The sequence below is a fragment of the Microcebus murinus genome, chromosome 3 (genome assembly GCF_040939455.1).
Source record: "Microcebus murinus isolate Inina chromosome 3, M.murinus_Inina_mat1.0, whole genome shotgun sequence".
NCBI lineage: Eukaryota > Metazoa > Chordata > Mammalia > Primates > Cheirogaleidae > Microcebus > Microcebus murinus.
The window spans coordinates 105,326,978-105,347,744 of record NC_134106.1 but is presented as its reverse complement, the minus strand read 5'-3'; the positions used below and the strand labels follow the sequence as shown (position 1 = coordinate 105,347,744).

At 35.3% G+C, this 20,767-nt stretch overlaps 1 protein-coding gene across 7 annotated transcripts in view; it reads right to left on the bottom strand.

Annotated features, from left to right (window-relative positions):
- The window catches only part of PCDH7 (protocadherin 7), a 400,741-nt gene that overhangs the window by 304,645 nt on the left and 75,329 nt on the right, over positions 1 to 20,767 (bottom strand). The gene's annotated exons all lie outside the window — the stretch shown is intronic.

The following is a 20,767-nucleotide window of genomic DNA, read 5'->3' as shown; positions in this document are numbered from 1 at the left end:
AAATATATAAATGAAGTTCACCATAACATTATTCAGGTTGAATATGTGGATTTTCTTTACATTTTTTAATTTTCCTAATACTAATGCAAGAACATACTTTCATTGTTTATATGCACATTAACTGTCAAAGGCAGTAAGCATAAGAAAAACTCTAAAGTAGCATGGGGAAGTTAAGTTAAAAATAAAAAAATACAAAAAAAAAATCCCTGAGAGTAATCAGTAGACAGATAACAGCACCTCTAAGACTTCCAAGATAACAACTTCTTGTAAATGGCACGATCTGCAACATTTGACCATTTCTAGATGTTGTTGGATGGAACACACCCACTTCTGGATGAAGCTTCAAAAGAACCTTTCTGCTTCTTATTTCCGAGGGTGATGCTACAGGTCAATATTGCCTAAAGCATAGTGTGCCAGGAATAAGCTCCGGAATGGTTTCTAATATACTAAATATGCTAGAGGCTCAGTTGGACTGAGGATGGATTATTGACAATCTGTATTACTGTGATGCACTTTTTAAAAGCATATGTTTGTTCCTATAAGGCACTGTTCCAAGTTTGTCTTAATGTACAGTGCATTTATTTTATTTATGTATATAATCCTTCTCCTAGAGAATCCTAACCACAATATGGTACGAAACACTGACTTTCTATCAGTCCTGCTTATCTTTCACAAAATTTGTAATGAATATTTATGATTCTAAACTCAATATAGGTCCTTAAAATAAATAAATGATAGTATTGTCATGGCTTTCATGATGTAGAACTTAAGCTTTGCCATTGGATTTTAAAGAATGGTCAGCTAAGAATGAAGCCTTCTTTGGGGCATAAATAAGAAAGATGCGGCCATAATGCTTGAAGGACGGAAGGAAATAAGGAAGGAAGGAAGTAGGGACGGAGAAAGAAAGGAAAGAAGAAAGGAGCAGCTTTTCTACACAGATACAAGCGAGAAGCCAAATTTGAAGTAAATGCTACGTTGATCCAAGTTATGTTCGCTATTCTTTTAAGGTACTGGCAGCCACCCCATCTTATTAAACATTAATTTAAAAAGCCAGTCAATGCTTGGCCTAGTCTGACCTGCCATTATAGAATTTTAAAACAAGGAAAAAAATAGCCATACAAAAGCACATTAATATCTTTTGATATGTTAGAAATGATCCAAGAACTTAAGCACTTAAACCACTATTGCCTTTTCTCAAAAGTCCCCCGTGAAGTTTCCACCCTTTCCTTGTCCGGGCCGCTGGCATGCTCGGGCTTTTATGGAAGAGCTGCTATTCAGGACCACCAGGGTCTAGCAACAGTTAAACCCCAAGCACCAATAACAACAATACAGATTTCTGACATGTTTTCTTTTCTCTGGCTTGCTAACAATCCTCAGGAAATGAAGCATGTGGTTTTGATGAAGCAGTTCCTTAAATTTTAATGTGGCATTGATCTATCTTAGGATCCCTAAAGGTTCCTGAGCAATACACTAAGGGATGAGAAATAACAGCAGAAAAGGAGAAACATGCTGAAAGTTTAGCTCTATAAAAACATTTCTGTAAAGTGTACATTAGAAATGGTACTACATTACACCAAAACATCATGTCATTGATAATCTTTTGGTTCCTACCACAGATTTTCAAAGTCGACATTGAAAAGTGAATCACATAAATAATATGCCTTGCCCACAAACTCAGACATGACTCAACACTGCTGACACAGTGGAGGGAAGAAGGAGTACAACACTGATATCACCTGGTGTCTCACGTGGCACGCTTCGTCTCAGGTACCAGCAACACCTTCCGCGCCATTGTCGAAACAGCCACCTTAGGAGAATCTTTATGGGTTTGCCCTCATGAACACAAAACATCCACTTTATGTGTGCCTCGTAAATCTCTCCTTGTCCCTCCTTCATCACTGCCACCTGATTTTTAGAGTACCCATCATCTGTCTCCTAAACCCTATTCCAGTCTCTTTGCCACTGAATTTTGTCTTCCCAACCCATCTCCTGCCAGATTTACCTTCCTGTAACACAAATCTCCAATAATTATTCTTTATAAACTGTTGATGACTTCCATTGCATACAGAATAAATTTGAAACACCTTTTCATGATATTCAGATAACCCCAAGCTACCTGTCATCTCCAACAGTCTGTCCTATATACTCACAATCCCAAACCACGATTGGGTTTCTAAAACTGGGCCTGTATTTTTTCTTCCTGGAAAAAAATTACACCATTGGTCATATTCAAATACTCACTCCCCTCTGGCATTGACCACTACCCAAGCCAAGGCAATATCTCACTCTTTCGTCCTTCAGTAATTCTTGGGATATATCTCTACTAACTTGTTGTGATTCACTGGGGGAACTTCATCTTTTAATTGCAAAGTTAAGCTAGACTATTCATACGTAGAAGAAATTTAACACTTTTATTCAGTCATTTTTAAGGAAAAAATGCCTTTGAGTTGCCTGCAATATCTCTCAGCGAAATACTGCAACCAGTATCCAAAATCTGAAGTTTCCCAGGAGAACATTAAGTCAGATTTCAAATTTTTAAAATTTTTGGAATGGAGAGTGAACACACAGGCTATCCTTGGTGGGAAATGTCTAGAGAAAAGATAATGTAGGCTTTGTGAAGAAGAGCTAAAAGAGAAAGACTTCCCAGAAGATGGCAAGAGAAGAATGTATATGAATGAAGAAAGAAAAAGAAACCCCACTTTAACTACAGACTATCAGCCAGCCACCAACAGGGGCCCTGTCCTTGCTATGCCTCAGATTTCTCTAAAGTCCTCCTAACTTACTGGCCTCTCCAGACTCTGGGTTCTTTATTCTAAATTTTCTGAAGAATAAAAGGAAACTGCTTTTGGCTGAGCAAAACAAGGGAAAAAAAATGCACTTTTAGAGTGAAATGTAAATGATAACTCTAAAATTAGAAAAATTGGAAATTCTCATTTTTGGTTGGGTACTTTTTGTTCTGCAGAGGCAGCATTCTCCAACCTATGCTGAGTTAGCCTCTCCTGTTCTGGGATAATTTAAGTGTGTTAGATTTTCAACTAATCTAACCTGCAAGATTCTAGCTCTTGATATTATGAATCTAATAGGAACCAGGTGTTTCCATAATATGATTTCAAGGAGCCTCTATCATATTCTGTTCTCTGAGAGGCATTTCTTCAAATGGTTCTTGTTATCAAAGCCCCCGCACACCCAGGTAGCATCATATTTAAATTTGCAGGGACTTTATTGTAATCTCAGCAGTATCTGGCTGTCAGCAAGGAGGTGGCATAATGGACTATAATCATTTTGCACAGAGTAAGGACAGGTCTAGCAGAAAATGTTTAATTCTAGGTGATGGCTCCTGCAGAGTCAGTAAAGGGCACGTACTAATAAGGAACTGCAAGAAAAGTACTGGTGACGACATGCTCCCTTGAAAAGCAAGCTCAGCAGATTTGCACCGCTAATAGAACCATTACCACTGCATGTCAAGCTATGAGAAATACCAAAGGACAGGAGCATCAGAGTGAAAGGGATAAGAAGATAACGACAACAAAGAGAGATCAGAAAAAACAAATCATGCCTCCATAGTTTTAGCAATTGAAAGTAATTAAGTCAACCATATTATCAAATCTGTGAAATAAAATTGTGCCGAAAGCTTGCCCAAGATAACACCCATGTTTTATTTATTGTAAATATCATACACGGTAGCCAAACTGTTCACTCTACAAATATCTGTCCAAAGCTCATTGCTGGTGATGCCTGTATTGTCTTCTGCTACTGTTCCTGACTCTAAGTCTTTTATCTTCATTATTTAATGCATACTTTTTTTTCTTCTTATTTACATATAAAATTCAAAACCCTGCAAAGGAAGAGAAGAGTCCTGTTGATTTTAAAAGAAAATTAATTCTACACACTATTTCTAAAGGTTTCTGTTACCACAAGACCGACAGTCAAATACATTCTCTAGAAAACAGCGAGGTAGTCCAAAAATAATACTCAGGTCTTAAGACCTTGTAAAACTATCCTCTGCTCGCCAGCACTCCCCACAGCTGCATTCTGTAAGAAAGAGCAGTCCTGCTTGTGTAATGACCACAAGAAGCCCCAATGATTAAAAGCCCAATACTTTAAATTTCTAAGTACAAAATATAAATTTTTAATATAAAGAGGTGGAAGCACAAAATAAGTAAACCATGACAGACTCATAAAAATGCACACAATATCTCCATAGGAATGCAAAGTAGCTATTTAATGCTTACAGTACCATTTAGCAGCCAGAAAAATAATAACACAAACAAAAGATGAAAACATAACACCTGACCTTTTACACAGCCCACTGTTAGTCTGTGCCAGGCTGTGGCTGTTTAACGCAACACAACAATGAGAAAAGGTTTCTGGATGTGGCGTGTGGCATTCCAAACCAAGCGTTCACTGGCCTGCACTGTAAAACATTTATAGCATCCAGCCCTCTGTTAGGCAAAGCTTCAAATTTACTCATTATTTATAGTAAAAATGAAATTAAATAACAGAAGATGCCTGCAAATAAATGTGAAAGCAGGCACGCTTTGAAAATGAGTTTGCTGAGGGTGGGAGGGCACTCCCATGACCTCACTATCAAGGAGTTTAATTAATCATGCCTGGAAGAGACAGGAAATGCTTGTGTTACAGGACTGCCCTTTGAGAACTTACTTGTGTGTGCTATCACCCCATATCTGAGATACCGATCCTTTGTGATCACCGGTTACTATGCTTCTACGCTTAACTCGATTTGTCTCACTCTTAATTTAACCGTTAATAAAAACTGAGCATCGAGGAACATAGCTCAGAAGGTTCTGAATAGTGCCTCTGGGATACACATTTTATCCTTCCCACTGTTTCTATTCTTGTTACATCAGTATGCAGAAGCCATTTCGACTGAATATTCCTAGACACAATAAAATCGTATGCAGAAGGATGGGTTTGAGTTTAAATAAAAAGTTTCGAATTCTGGCAATTCAACTGTCATGCAGACAGCACCCAGAGCACAGGAAATCCTGGGGCTCCATGAACACGGGCCATTTATCACTGGAGATCATGAAGGAACTCTGTGAGGAAGTGAGGAGATCTCTTTGTTTAAGCTTAGGAAGGTAAGTGCATTTGCAGCAAGAGGAATGCTCCCTTGTACCTATTTCATCCCAGCCTGAGGGGTGGGCGATTTTAAGTGAACAGGGCTGTGCCCGGCATCTGAATTAGATAGACCTTGAGAAGGCCACAGTCACTCAGTTTATTGCAGAAGCAGTTTAGCCTTATTTGCACTTTTCTGGACATTGTTCCAAGCTAGCACACTAAATATCATGAGTCAGCTGTGGAATTGCACGTCTTCTTTTTCTTCAATGCCTAAACTGGGCCGACCTCTTTCCTCTGCATGGTATCGGTTCTTCTGGAATCTCCAAAATATAAGAAAATGGATGTGACTTATTTTGAATCAGCTTTTGGCTGACAATATGAAGAAATCACTTTTTAGGCGATGTCCCAGAATTTGCAGAAGGGATATAGACAGGGTAGTAAAGACTTGAGACACAGCTGTGCTTGAACACAGTGCTGTCACTTCCCACCCATAAAAACACAGAGTTACTTAACCTTCCCAAGCCTCAGATTCCTCATCTGTAAAATGGGTCAAATAATAGTACCTATCTCACAGACTCATTGTAACAATTGATAAGTCCTTAGCACAAGTGATTGACATAAGTACTCAAGAAATGTTATAAATTGTGATAATAAATGTTCCAATATCAAAATTTAAGCCATTGGTCTTATTTTTTCAAATTAGTCACAGAAAAAAATTCAGTTATAAAAACAGTGGTGGTGGGAACCTGTGCTTAAAATGCCCTGCAAAATGCAATGATGACCCCCTGTAATGCCTTTTTCTAAATATTGCATTTTCTTCATGTGTCATCTCTAATAAATTCCTGTAGTCTATTGTGCTTTTGCAAATGTGCTAAATAATGAGCAAGTCATATTTAACACATTAAAATGTTAACATTTCTATGAAAATGAATCCCTTGCCTCATTTTCTCTTAGATAAACTGTATTTTTATAGTTTATAGTCACTTTTATATAAGATGTGTTGACTGTAACCTACATATTCCCAAAACTTCTTTATTTCTTAAAGAAAAACCTACATTGTTCACTTAATGTAAGTTTTCTGTTTGTCACAGTAACATGCTCAGTTTCTCATCAGAATAATATATTACTATTTTTAAATCCATTTAAATATGATTTATCATCTTTCACTCCTTTCACCCATATGGTTCTTCATAGGCAAGAACTAGTCAAATATAGTACTTCTTGTCGAATCTTTTTGCAGCGGTCAAACTTAAACAAATATAAAGAATCATTCAGATTAATGTGTCACTTTTACATATTCCTAGAGGGTGACAAAAAGAACTGCATTCATTTTTTAGAAATGCTTGAGTCAAAAGTGTGAAAACAAAGATAAACTAGGGACTTACAGCCCTTCTGTGGCTTTTTATACATAGAGACATTCTTTCTCGCTTGCACTCGCTCTCTCTCTCTCTCTCTCTCTCTCACACACACACACACAAATCTTTTATTTTATTATTTCTTATACAAATTTGGGCCTGTTTTAAAAGTGTTCATATTATTTTCTCTCTCTTTTTCTGCATTCTGTGCTTTTTTTTTTTCAATAGCAAAGGAATGCTCCTATTATCAAGCTACTTAAAATTGCAAATTGAAAAATGTTCAAGAGTATTATTTTGCATGTTAAATCTTGACCTATTAGCACTTCCACTATCTTAATTGTTCTGGTCAATGATTTTATGAGAATTCAAGACTCTGTTAACATATTTGGAGCATCCTTTAAAAATACGGCATTCCTATCTGCATGACATTCTTTAAAGCAGGATTTATTCAGAACTTATTTATGATAAGACTACCTTTCTTGAAAACAGAAGGGGTCCCATTACCCATATTCAGCTTCATCCTCTCCCAAAGGTCTTTGAAATAATTTTCTATGGGATTCACTTTTCAAACAAGGATGAGCTCTTTGGTCAAGCCCAATTATAGACATTTGTTTACCATACCTTAGCAGAGAAAAGTTCTATACACTGAAAATGATTTGAGCAAAATTCACTAAACAAATAATTTTATAGCCAACTTTAACTTAGTTATTCAAGGAACTATCATAACATAACACCTCCATCAAATTAAGAGCAGGGATAGACAATCTGAAGATGAATCATTTAATCTGTCCTCAGCAACACGGCAATGAAGTCTATTTTTACTTTATCTATTCAATTTCCCCCTAACAATGTAAAATTCTTGTACAAGCGCAAAGCCATCTGCACTTAATTAATCACACAATCCACCCAAACATTATCAGATCCCAAGAGAATGGAAAAGTATAAATATAGTTATAGTCTCCATGTAATACATTTAAATCAGAACCTATCTAAATGATCCAGAAAAAACAGCACTGCGCTGCCCGCCCTGTTAAATCTCTCCTTTCAAGACAGCAGCACACACTGCCAGACAGAGGTCTCCTAACCACTCTTTATCCTCTTGATATTGATCTTCCTCCCTAGGAAACACTGTTTACACTGAAGGTCTTCCTACATACAATGGGACATTTCTAGAAGACCCTGAAAGGTGCCCTTCTTTTTCCGATCAGAATATGGAAACACAAAACGGTTAAGAATAAGAACAATTACAACAAAAACCAGTAAGATTAACTTTCAGAACTATAGGTATAGGGAAAATAAAAGAGGTTGAAAAGAGCTCTGTTGGGCTCTATTTTGTCATCTTCCCTGGATTCCAGGTTTTGTCAAGCGTATCTGTTGGTCATATTGTCCCTTCAGAGTTGTTTCCTTAGGATCATTAAGTTGCATATATTGCAAAGAAAAACTGCCTCAGGAAATTGGTCTTCTAGGTTCTAATTCAAACCCTGGTACTTAATGTGGGTATGTCTGAAGCAACACTATTTTCAGCTGCTCCCTTAAGATTTTATGAGTAATGAAGTCCTGATTCTCCTGTCCTATGGGGCAAATCTGAGGGTTACTATGTTTATATGGTTACACGTACATATAGAGAGTATTAATTATGATAATTGGAATTGTTGGGCTCTCTTCAAAAGGAAAGGGCTGCCCTCACATTGCAGAAAGAAATCATCTGGTGTTTGGAAATTAAAAACAGCTAATTCCATATTATGGAGGGGAAAGGCTCATTTTATTGACCCTAAAGCTTCTTGTCAGATTCATATGATAACTGGAAATATAAAAGCTGAGAAACAGTAAATAATTTCCCCATTCAACTCAACAGGAATGCCTAACTTCATAGCACTTAGATTCTAATGGGTGAGAAAGACATAGGCCAAATAAATAGATAAATATTACACAAACACATACACTATAGGTACATATCCCAAGTGGAGTGGAGGGGAAAGGAAGAAGCGTGGGGTTTGGAGTACAGAAGGAAAGTGCTATTTCAAATAGGATGGTCAGAAAGAGATCATTGTTAAGATCTTAAGGAGGAAACTGGTTGAGCTTTGTGGAAACTGTGAAGAAACGGCTCAGAGGGCCGAGCAGGTGCAAATCCCTGGCCTTGTTGGCAAGAACGAGGAGGAGGCCATTTGGCTGAGGCTGAGTGAGAGGAACGTGGTAGAAGACCACTTGAGAGATGTGAGGAAGACGGATCACGCAGGACCCTTGAAGTGGTGGCTTTAACTTGAATTGAGACCAAGAGTCACTGGAAGTTTCTGAGTCTGAGCAGAGAAGTGATTTGAATTATGTTTTTAAGAAAGTACTTCACAATTTTTAAAATAGACTGCTGTGGGGGCCAGAGTTGGAAGCAGAGAGACCAATTAGGCGTCTTTAGATGCTGTTTGCCAGATGGAAGAGACCCCAGAAATGCAACGGAGCAACACAGCAGCACGCATGCCCTTATCCAATAACACAGAACCAAAAAATCATGAAGCTCTCTAACAAAAATCCACGACATCTTGAAAATATGCAAACTGCTGATTGGTTAATTTTCCCAGAGCATGAATAGTAATATAAGAAAGAAGAGGATTTAAAACACTGTATGTTCTTCAACAATTTACATAAGTTTCTAATATCCTATGTACTTTCTCTCATTCCTACTTATATTTTTCTTTGCCTACTTATTTAGTGACATTTATAGAACAGACACATACAGACAAAAGGGAAAACTGAAATCCAAATGTTTAATGCATAATTCAGCCTCTTTTATGTCAGGACCCACTAAGAATTGAACTAAGGCCTAACAATAACATTTTAAAATATTAAAATAACAACTCAGTATAATAAACATATAGAAAAAATCAAAAAATACTTAAGCACTATTAGTAAAATCCTTAGAAACCATATTTCACTGAGCTCTCACAATATCCCATAAGACACATGAAGAAGAAAAACTGAAGCTACAAAATGAGATGACCTATCCAAGATCCCATAGCAAGTAAATACCTGGCACCTACTTAGATCTGGGTGCCTAATTCGAGGTCCCATTTTCTTCTCATATATCACAGATGCTGTGGTCTTACTTAGAATTTTTTTCTTTAAAGTCCTCAAAATAGGGATGGCAAAGACAAATAATCAAATACCTAAGAATGCTCAGTACCATCAGTAACTTATCTTGATATGCTCAGTCTGTACTCCATGGCTTTGCTCACTGAATTTCTGCAAAGGGATGCAAGAATAGAATGTTATGCTAACTCATGATGAGGTTCTTTCTTCTATATTGGAATGGAACCAAAAGGCCTTTTATAACAATACTGGAGAGAAACTCCAAAAATGTCCCCCTCCTACAGTTCATTCTAATAAAGGCCCCACCGATCAGATTCATATTTCCTTTCTAACTCTTTATAGTAAAATCCTGACTCAAATTCACTTTAGGAAACTTATCTTGAAAGAGAGACATGCATTTTTTGTATCATATACAATCACTATGTGGAGAAAAAGCATTCTGTCTTCCACTCCCTAAGTAAAGAGATGGAAAAATGTGTCAAAAATAATTTTAAATTCTCATTGCAAACCTATTCATTTTCTACTCCCCAAACCTAGGAGAAGTAAAGTAAATCTCATTCCAAAATATTTCCTTATTTTATAAAGAACTGCAATAGATTTAATTTAAAAGAAGCAACATAATTAAAGAGGAAAGTCCCTGCTTACATGTTTTAAAAGGTCAGTGTCAAAAGCTGACACAAGAAAATGTGTTTCAAATTGCACCTTTTAAATTTAAATGCTTTTTTAAATGTTTCCCTACAAAGTCAGTCACTGCAGGAGAGAATTACTTCAGGGATTTTTAGAACTGAAAATATTTTTTTAAAGCAAAATATACCACCAGTAGCATTATATAAAAACTCAAGAGAATACAAGACATTGTTTGAATTTCCTTAAATAGTATATTTTAAAACACGTCTGAAGCTCATGTCACCAAATTTATCTGGATATATTATCTGAGTTTACCATAAAAAAGGTCAAAATGATATTCTCAAAGAATGAGCCAAACGATTCATTTACAAAATAATCCAAATTAATAATCCAAATTAATCCAAAATAATCCAGAGTCTCCCTGGAGGATTGATCCTGTGTAATTTAGAGATCCATTCATTAATTTATTACATGAGTTTACTTGTATTGTTTCAAATAGCTTTTCTCAGGGTTCTAGCTTTAGTGAGATACTGGCTATATCAATTTTTCATTATAATATATACACACATGCACACACACATATATATAATTGGTACTCACAAAAAAGGATGTATAAATTTATAGTCTTCATTATATAACTTACAATTGAGCTTTAGTCTCTTTTTGTTTTAATATAGTGCTAATTATTTTGTGCTTGTGAATCTGTCTCATAGCTATACTCTCCAAGCCTATCTAGTACTAGGAAAAAAACGTAAAACGTTTTTTTACATTCCCATCACGTCAAACATAATATAGGAAGGCAGATGCTCAACTCATGAGCCTTAATTAACACATTTGCTTTAATAAAAATTATAAGAAAAAATTGACTCTAATTCACTCTTCTGCCCTTACATTAGGTATTAAATGTGAGGAGCTAGTAACTTTTTCCCAAATCTAAAGAATAGATTTAATTAATAAGTCATAAAAACTTTCTACCAATATTTTAATCCTTAGACATCTTTCACAAAGGGAAAGAAACAGCTTGATTATTTTCCATATGTCTCTGTAGCAGCTATTAGCAGGAGCACAATGAACAGCGAACAAAAGTCAACAGAGATTGCTGATAGGAAGGAACCTCCTCATATAGAGAGAAAATTCAAGTAAGTAAAAAACTGTATTTTTTTAGACCAGGGAAAAGTAAATATACATATATATATATACATATATATATATATATACATATATATATATATATTACTAACAATGGTGTTCAGAGAAAAAGAAGTAAATAAAATAGATGCAATACTACATATAATATGGTTTTAAAACAATTCACTGAAGAATAAAATAAAGAAGATCACAACTAAATGAGCCAGTAATATAAATTTATAGGATGAATGATATTTTTACTGGGGGTCTGGTATGAAATTAAAGCTACAAAAAAATTTCATAAATGTGATGAAACATATTTTCAAAATGTGTTTAATAATACTTGCTTTTTTCTTTTATACATATTGTATATGGTATATTATTTACTTTATATATATATATATATATATATACATACACAGACATAGAAACACATACACACCTATATTACCTACCTATATGTAAACATACATATTTACATACATTTGTAAACCTTGCCTATATGTAAAATAAGTAAATGCCACCTATCTATAAATATAGGTAAATATAGGTAACAAGAAATAATAGCATTAAAATGCATTTGCTTATCCAAATATGAAAATAATACATAGTTGGGAGTCAAAATTTCATAACTTCAGACACAGATTAAACTAGTTATATTACTTTGAATAACTTACCCATTTTTTTTCTTTTTTCACACCTACATGTGAACAGAGACCCAGTTCTTAACAAAAAAAACGGAAAAAACAACTTTGTGAGCAAGGTGAAATTTACTTACTTGAAGCAACCGTCAGTGGCTTTCAAAGCCTGAGTTCAGTGTCTCCTCTTTGTACTATAAGATTTAGTATTATTAGTTACTTCATATTGTGTTTCCATTGTGCTTCTATTTTCTCATCAGAGTATACACTTCTTGAGGGTATGGATTATGCATATTTTGTCAAAACAATATATTATTGAGTGAATAAATAACATTTTGGGAGGATCCAGAGATTGATTAAATTTTTTGCAAAATCACCCAGTAATTAACATTCCAAAAAGAATAGTTGTCTTTTTACTAATGCCCTTGTCTGCCTCTGCTGTAAAAATCTGAGTTACAAATATATATGTAACAAATGAAACGAATGTTTTAAAAACTAGATCTCTCTCCGTATTTAGAAACATAGATTGCAGTATCCAACAGTCCAACAACTTTCTCATGTGAGAAGCTGTTGTCTTAGTTTTGAAGGTTACAGTCATGATGCACTATAAAAAGGGCACACCCTTTTATTTTCAATGGCTCTCCCATAGGCTCAGTAAGATAGATTTGCAAAAGTTCTAGTTGAAATAAAGCCAGACACTATGGCATTCTGATGGAGTTATTGCATCTCCCTAAATCTGTTAACCACCAGAAGCCCAATATATCTTCATAATGCTAAGAATTATGTTTCCTTCATTTTCTAATTAAAGGCCTGATTATATTTATGGCAGTTAGAGAATTTAATATGAGCATGTTTACTTAGCTGAAAAATTAAATTCATCAGCTCACCTACTATTCACTATAGCTTTTAAAATAACAAGAAAAATGTAAGTAGCCTTAATGTTATCCTTTCAAAATAAATTTGGTGAATAATGTTTTCCCTTCATTATCAAAGGGGGAAAGAAAAGAAAAAAATACTGAGATCAGGGCTTAGAAAATATGAAGAGAATATATCCTTTTAGAAATCAGTTGAAGTTGGAATGGAATTAACACAATAGTAGATACTAGAATAAAAGTTTGCTTTATGACCTAAAATTTTGAAAATAGTTTAACAGAATTCATCAATATGCATTTTATTATTACTATGGAGATTGGATTTTGAGTAAACCTTTTCGTGCAATATACTTAGGAATTCATATTTGGACTAGAGTATTCATCTAAGGCTAAGTTAATTTCTGAGGGTCAAAATGGTTATGTTATTTTAAATATAATTTTGAGATAGTATGTTCTTGGGTATTACTTCAAAAATGTGTATGGAAAATAATAAACAGTTATAAATACATAACTATTGATAACTAGAAGTTTAGGGCTTAAAGATAGTCTCCAAACCATAATGCCTCCTATCCTATCCTCAAACACATTACATAGATCAGAAAATTGAGAGTTTACAATGGAAAACTCATTTAAACAGTTTATTTAAACTGTCTAGTTGTACAGCTTCCATTCTCAGAAATCTCAAAGACTCAAGAGCAGGTGCCTTATTCCCTGGAATATAGGTATATGCCCACTTGGCATGGGCATATACCTACCATAATGTAGCTCCTTCCCATAATTTGCTTCTATCTTCTGAACTAACAAATCCTTGAATCTGGGGGCCATGTCTTAGGCATCTCTGGGTTATCTCATTCTATACACTTTCACAAGTCTAAGCATTGGCTTTGGCTAATCGTTCTCCGGACTAAACCTTCCTGTCCTCTACTTAGTGAAATGTTGCTATTAGTTCAAGGCCCCATTCGGGTGCTCTGCATCTTCTCTGCCCTCTTCTGGCTTCTGCCTTCTCCCAACCAGGCCCACATTGTAACTCTCCTGGGCCTTATGTTCTTTGGCCTTTGCTGGACACTTTCATTATTAAAAACACTACAAATTATGTTTTAGAATTGTGTTGGTATAAAGATAGTACATACTAAAACATTTTCTTTGACCTAAAAAGTCCTTGTTTTCCTTCTGATTTTAAAAGAAATTAAAATGTCACAGGTCCCTAAAAGTATCGCGTGGCCAAAGTAGTGTATCTATTGTACCCTGGAAAGACAGCCCTGCCCCAGTGCCCGCCTCCAATGTCAGGGTTAAATAGATTCAACAGGACTTTGTCCCCATAGCACTTTATTAGCACTAAGCACTGCGTCAAGCAAAGAGCATCCCCTAATAAATATTTGTTGTGTGCCACTAATTAAAAATTTACCTTTTCTTATGAACACTTCATTACGTTTTGCCTTTCTAAACTTATTGTGAATTCCTCCATGAACGGGCCGAGGCCTTATTCACTTTTACATATCCAGAGGCTCATAAACTAATTGACAGATAATAAACACCTGTTGAATCAAATGAATGAAGTCAAACTTATCTTTGCCAACTTGTATCGGATACCACTAACTGCCACCCCAGAAGAAATATTCTTCCAGTAGAGAGCGCAGCATCCTTCCACATGGCAGGAATGTTTGAAGCCTCAGATTGTCATTCAAGATACCCAATTCTCTGAATCTCAGTTTAAACAAATAGAAATAATCTGCAGTGGGAATCCACTGCACAGGTCGCTATCAGATTTTAGGAGTTAAGACCTTACGCTGGGGCAGTGCCTTTACTGTAACTGTTAATGTTTAGGTATAAACCTCAAGATGAAAATACTTTATATGGTACAAAAAAGAAATGAGAAATTGTTTTTATAAAAGATAATTTACAAGAGCTTTCATAATTTATAATTTTATTATAAGTTTATCATTTCTTTCCAATGAGGATAAAAGCACAAAATAAACTAAGAACTTGTATGTAGCATATTATCTTAAATGCAGATCCAATTAATTATTAGCTATTTTCATATTGCCCCACATCTACTTGCTGAAACTAAAATGAACTAACTATATATATATATATATATATAGTTATATATAGTTATATATATATATAACTTACTACTTCACCCATTCATTCATTCAACTGCCATGTAATAAATGCTTATTATGGGTATTGTATTATAGTAGACATGAAGAATTATATATTACAGAGTATCTCAGTCTAGTGAGACAGATAGTCTATTATAATACACCCAAATAATAATTACTAGAGGTGAACATATGGGAACATATGAAAGAGGCTCCTAATCCTGATTCTAGTTTCAAATTAGATACTTCAGATTTTTGTTATATAAAATATTCAAATGGCATTTTTAATCATAAAAGGCCTGAAAGAAAACTACAACAGTGAAATATAAAAAGGAAAATCTTAAAACTACTTGCAATCCTACCACACCACGTTGACCTGCATGTTGAAGAACATAAAAAAAAAAACCTTACGGAGAGGAAAAGAGAATTTGCATGTCCAAAAGCAAGTAAGAGTGATCACAAAGTCAGAAAAGGTGCTGAGCACAGGGGACCAGGGGCACAGTGCGTGTTATATGTATTAATAATATACACCAGACAGACCCATTCTGCCCCTGGCAAGAGGTTCACCGGAACATCAAAGGCAAAAAGGAAGCAGGCAAATGAGTGTGTGTCTTGCAGGTTCCCACAAAACTCCCATGCAGCAGTAGATGGACCTCCAAGGGGCCAAGGTTCAGAAGGAACCAGGGCTGGGGCAAGTCTATATATTTTTTTCCTCAGAGATAAAAAATTTTCATCTTCAGGTGAGCGATTAATGTTGTTCTATTTTAGAAGCCTGCAGGATCATAGCCACCTCTGGGTCCTGAGCGGGGATTACTTCCACTAAACATTCTCAAATTCTTGGTTGCTTTAATTCTTCTTACCGCACTTGTTACAGACTAACAAAGAAATTTCTCGCATTTGACCACTATAGAAAGTAACTCACAGAGAGATGCAGTGTTGCTTAAGGTCAGATTTCAAAATAACAAGGTCAGGAATCGCACTTCCTTTTTCTTCTTTTCAGTGGAGACACCTGGTTACTCAAAGCCTATAAATTTTGCTGTGGGCTAAACAGAAATTTTGGGGATGGGAGTGGGATTTGATAATGCTACCCAAATGACTAATTATGAATGTTTCTTTTTTGCCTTGATTTATTCAAATAATTGCTGTAATTTTCCATTTGTTGAGTGTATGTAGCTATATAGCTATGCCATTAATCCAATAAGATTTTAAAAGGTTATAGGTTTAACAGAGAATGAGAAAAGGAATGAGAAAATCTATTTTGCCAGATACAATTTGTAAGCTTTTCAATAGTGACACAAATATGAATATTTCATAATTGCATATTTTCTTTTTTGAGGACCAATCGCCATTTTAGCATATAAACTGTTAATAGAATTACCAGATGGGTGCTTTATTTGCTTTTAAAATGGGTTACAAATAGTAGCAATTAGTCACTGATGAAGACCTCTAAGTTGAGAGGTTTTTCATAATTCAGCACCATGATAATTTTTGGTATCATCTGCAAAACAATAAATACAAAAACGTTTGTAAAAGCAACATATGTCTTGATAATCTTCTAATTATCTGCGTGTAAAATACTCAATTCTTCAGCACAGACGGAACTTTCCACATGACACATTTGTACTGTACAGCATACAAAAGATTACTAGAAATTGGTGAGTCCATATTGCTACAATTTGTTTTTATCTGGTTCTACCCAGTTAGAGCCTGAAGTTATATTTATTTTTCCCACAAAAAGAGGTAATTGCTTATATAAAAAAAGGAGGGGGGAGGATGGGTGTTGAACTAAAAGCTGAATTTATTCAGAAATAGCATTAAAAACTAGACTCTACACTTTGCAGTGAAAATAAGAGAGAAAGGATGCCAGATGGATATTAGCCAAATGGTGTTCTTTTAGGAATAGTGCCTAAGTTGTTCTGAAGGAAAAATAAAGCAAAATAAGAAAGAACAAGAGGAGCGAAATAAGAAAGAACAAGAGGGAGATTTGAGCAGGATGCCCTGAAGAAGTTTTTTGGGGTTTTTTTGGTTTTATTTGTTGATAAAAAAGCAAAAAAATAAGTTATTATTGAAACATATTAAATCTGTGAGGAAAACTACTTAATATTTTAGGCTAGGAAATCTAATTTATAGTGGCTTTTCAGTGATATTTGACATTTGTCAATTGTGCTGTCCAAAATCAATTCATAGTTGTATTTAACCCATTTTTCAGTATGTTTGTTTGTCCAGTCAGTATCAGCATCTCTTCTATCTGTCTGACAGCCATGGTACATGCCTGGATCTCAGTCATCCTCTGCTTACCAACACACAGATGTGCCTACACACCCACTCCTCCCTCCTACACCGGCTAAGACATCCATGTCACTGTAGACCCTTCTGAGAGCCCACTGTGACTGCACATGCTTTTGCTCCTTCACGGAAAAAGGAGCCTGGGTTGAGACCTCCCTTGTTTCACAGAATCTCCATAAATTTAAGTTCAGATTAAGCATTTCTCTTTAGAAGGTACAAAATATTTAAGCTCACAAAGCCTCTCTCCTAGCTGTCTCTACCAACTGGAATTTTGAAAGTGTCCCAGTATCACCAAATTTCCTTTGTTTACCACTAGAAGTTGATTGCAATAATATGTGCTAGGTTAAGCCTTCGCTCTGTGATATCTTTAAAAATGCAATCAGAAATACAATATTTGTAAATTCAGGCTACTCATATAAAGTCTAATTTTAATTAAAATTAGACTTCAGTGATTATAAGGAGTTAGTTGGGGCTGCAAATGTACCATTATATTTACATTCAATAAATAAGAATCATCTATTTTTTAGTGGAAGGCTCATAATTGCAGTTCATTCATACCTAATGTCCTCATGTTCTGATATTATCGTTACCTTAAAACAGTAATCTGAGCACATACCTCCATGCCCAATGTCTTGATCCTAAGTTATATCTATTATCATGAAATATAGATTCTCGGGTAAATATGTATCATTACATCAGAAATAATGAGAAATATGTTTGCATTGCTTTGTTCAAAAGGAAAGGAGGACAATGTCTTAGTTTTGCATTGTTTATACTTTTGGAAAAACAAAGTGAATCTTCTGACATATTAACTTTATTAATAAAATAATTTGTGATACATGTGAAATATTTCTAGGCTTAAACATAACCTCAGGTTATTTAGCAGTTCTCTCAGCACTTTTAAATATATCAAAGGGATCATAGCTCTATTTTCCAAAAATATATAGTTCTTCACTAGAAATCTGGATTCAAGACAAGTATTATTTTAGCTATGTCAATTGTTACAAATGTGAAGTGGATAGCTGGAAAAGCTTACCATTCCAAAATCCCTAATGTATCAGCAGATACCAATGTGGCATCTAAAAAAATCAAGTATTTGACCAAGTATATGCAGAAATAAAATTTAAGAAATCTGATGACCAAAATGTAAATAATCAAATAAAACTCTTATTGTTTCATATTTAAGTGTGATCAAGGGGAGCAAACTAGGGTTGGGGTAGAGATTGCAGACCTAATGCATACTAAGGAAATATAAAATATAGTAACTTGATGGAAAGTGGGCAGGGAAGCCTCTGTGAAGACCTGGAATTTGAAATGAGATTTAAATGATGAAGAAGAGGCAGACATGAAGATCTGAGGGAAGAAACTGTTCCAAACAGAAGAATAACAAGTTCAAAGTCTTTGAAATAGAAATCTTATGGAATGTTTGAGTGACAGAAAGAGAGGTCAGAGTGGTTTTGCTTTAGTGAACAGTTTTGAAAGTGAATGAAACTTTCAAAGGTCCCAGAGGCAGGCCAGTACCCAATCAGGACATGCTGGTATCCCACTCTGGGAGAATGGATTTTATTCTCATTATAGTGGATAGCAATTGGGGGATTTTCAATAGTGAAAGGACATACTGGTTGAGCATCCCAAACCTGAAAATCCAAAATCCAAAATGCTCTAAAATCTGAAATATTTTGAGCGCCAACATGACATTCAAAGAAAATGCTCATTGGAGGATTTTGGATTTCAAATTTGGGATGCTCAACTGGTAAGTATAATGCAATATTCCAAAATCCAAATCACTTGTGTTCACAAACATTTCAGATAAGGGATACTCAACCTGTGTCTGCATTTACACTTCAGAGAGATCACTCCATGCTAAGTGTATTGTAGGGAGCATAGTAGAAGCAGAGACACAACAGGTATTGTTGATCTCCTTTAGGAAAGGAGGTGGTGAACAGTGGTCAGAGTTGGTATAGAATTTTGAGGCAAAGAGAACAGAAATTACTGATACATTGGGATAGCATATAGGGCAACAAAAATAAAAGATGATCTCTGGGTTTTTACCCTGAACAAACTGGGTAGAATTCAGTACTATTCACGCATGAGAAAGGTTTCTGACATGAGCAAATTGAAATATTGGAGTGGAAAATTAATGGCTTTACTCTTACTCTATTGTGTTTGTAATAACATTAACAACTAGCAGTTATTGAGGACTTATTCTGTGCCAAGAACATTTTTAAACATTTTATATTTTTTTACATATTTATATTTTTTGTTTATTTAATCCTCCCCAAAACCTCATAAAGTAATTCTTAGTATTATCCTCATTTTAGAGATGAGAAAACTAAAGTACAGAGATTATGTAACTTGGCCTCAGTCAGCCAGGTAATAGGTGACAGCCAAAGAAAACCTGGCACCAGAACCTATCACATGACCCCTGTGTAATACTGCCTTTACCTTTAGAAAACCCAAGAACCTGTACTGAGTATGGAGCCCAGAGGAGAAGTCTGGAGTGGCAATACATAAAAGCAAATTTTGGGTTCACTACACACTTAGACATTTATTAGAACCATTATAGCAGACTGATAAGATGTAGTTAGCAATGAAGGAGGAAAACCAAGTACATATAGTGTTATGAAGTACTCCAGGGAAAGGGAGTAAACCACTGTTTAAATGATAAGATTTAGAAAAAGAAGCAGAATTGACCACTGAATTCAGCAAAATGAGACTTGGTGACCTTCATGAGAGTCATGTCAACGGAGGGGAAAGAACAAAAAAAGCCCCATAGGAGTGGTTTAAGGAGATCTTAAAATATGAATGGTGGGAAATGATCATGTGGACAACACTTTGGTAAGTTTTGATGGAGGAGATTAGAAACAAGGAGTTATCACTGTAGCTGATAGCTAAATCACAGATCTGTTTTTGGTTTTGTTTGGTATTTTATGTTTGTCTTAATCTTTTCCTGTTGCTATAACAAAATATCTTAGACTGGGAAATGTATTAATATAAATAGCAGAAATTAGTTTCTCGCAGTTCTCGGGGGTGGGAAGTCCAAGAGCAAAGCAGCAGCAGATTCAGTTTCTGGTGAAGGCTGTTCTCTGTTTCCAAAATGATACTTTGTTGCTGTGTCCACCCATGGCAGAACATGGAAGAGCAAAAGGGTCCTAGCTATTTCTCTCAAGCCTTTTTGTAAGGCACTAATCCGTTCATGAGGACAGAACACTCATGGCCTAATCATCTCAAGATCCTACCTCTTAATACTGTTGCATTGGGGATTCAGTTTCCACATGAATTTTGGAGATGACACAAACATTCAAATCATAGCACTGTTTAAAATGGGTTATATTACCACCTATTTAAATGTAAATTGGCATGACCTAGTAGAGAGGTCTGTACTTCTACCTAGCAGAGAGGAAGAAGTGTATCCACTAGAACATATCTTAGGCTACTTACATATTAATATTATAAACAGAGGGATTGTTTCTATTGAGCTTAACTTTTATCCACATAGATTTCACTATATGCTAGACTATTGCTAAAAATAGTAATAATCATTCTATCTCAGGGTAAAGAGTATGGGGGACACTCTTATGAACTTCCTCTTCCAATTC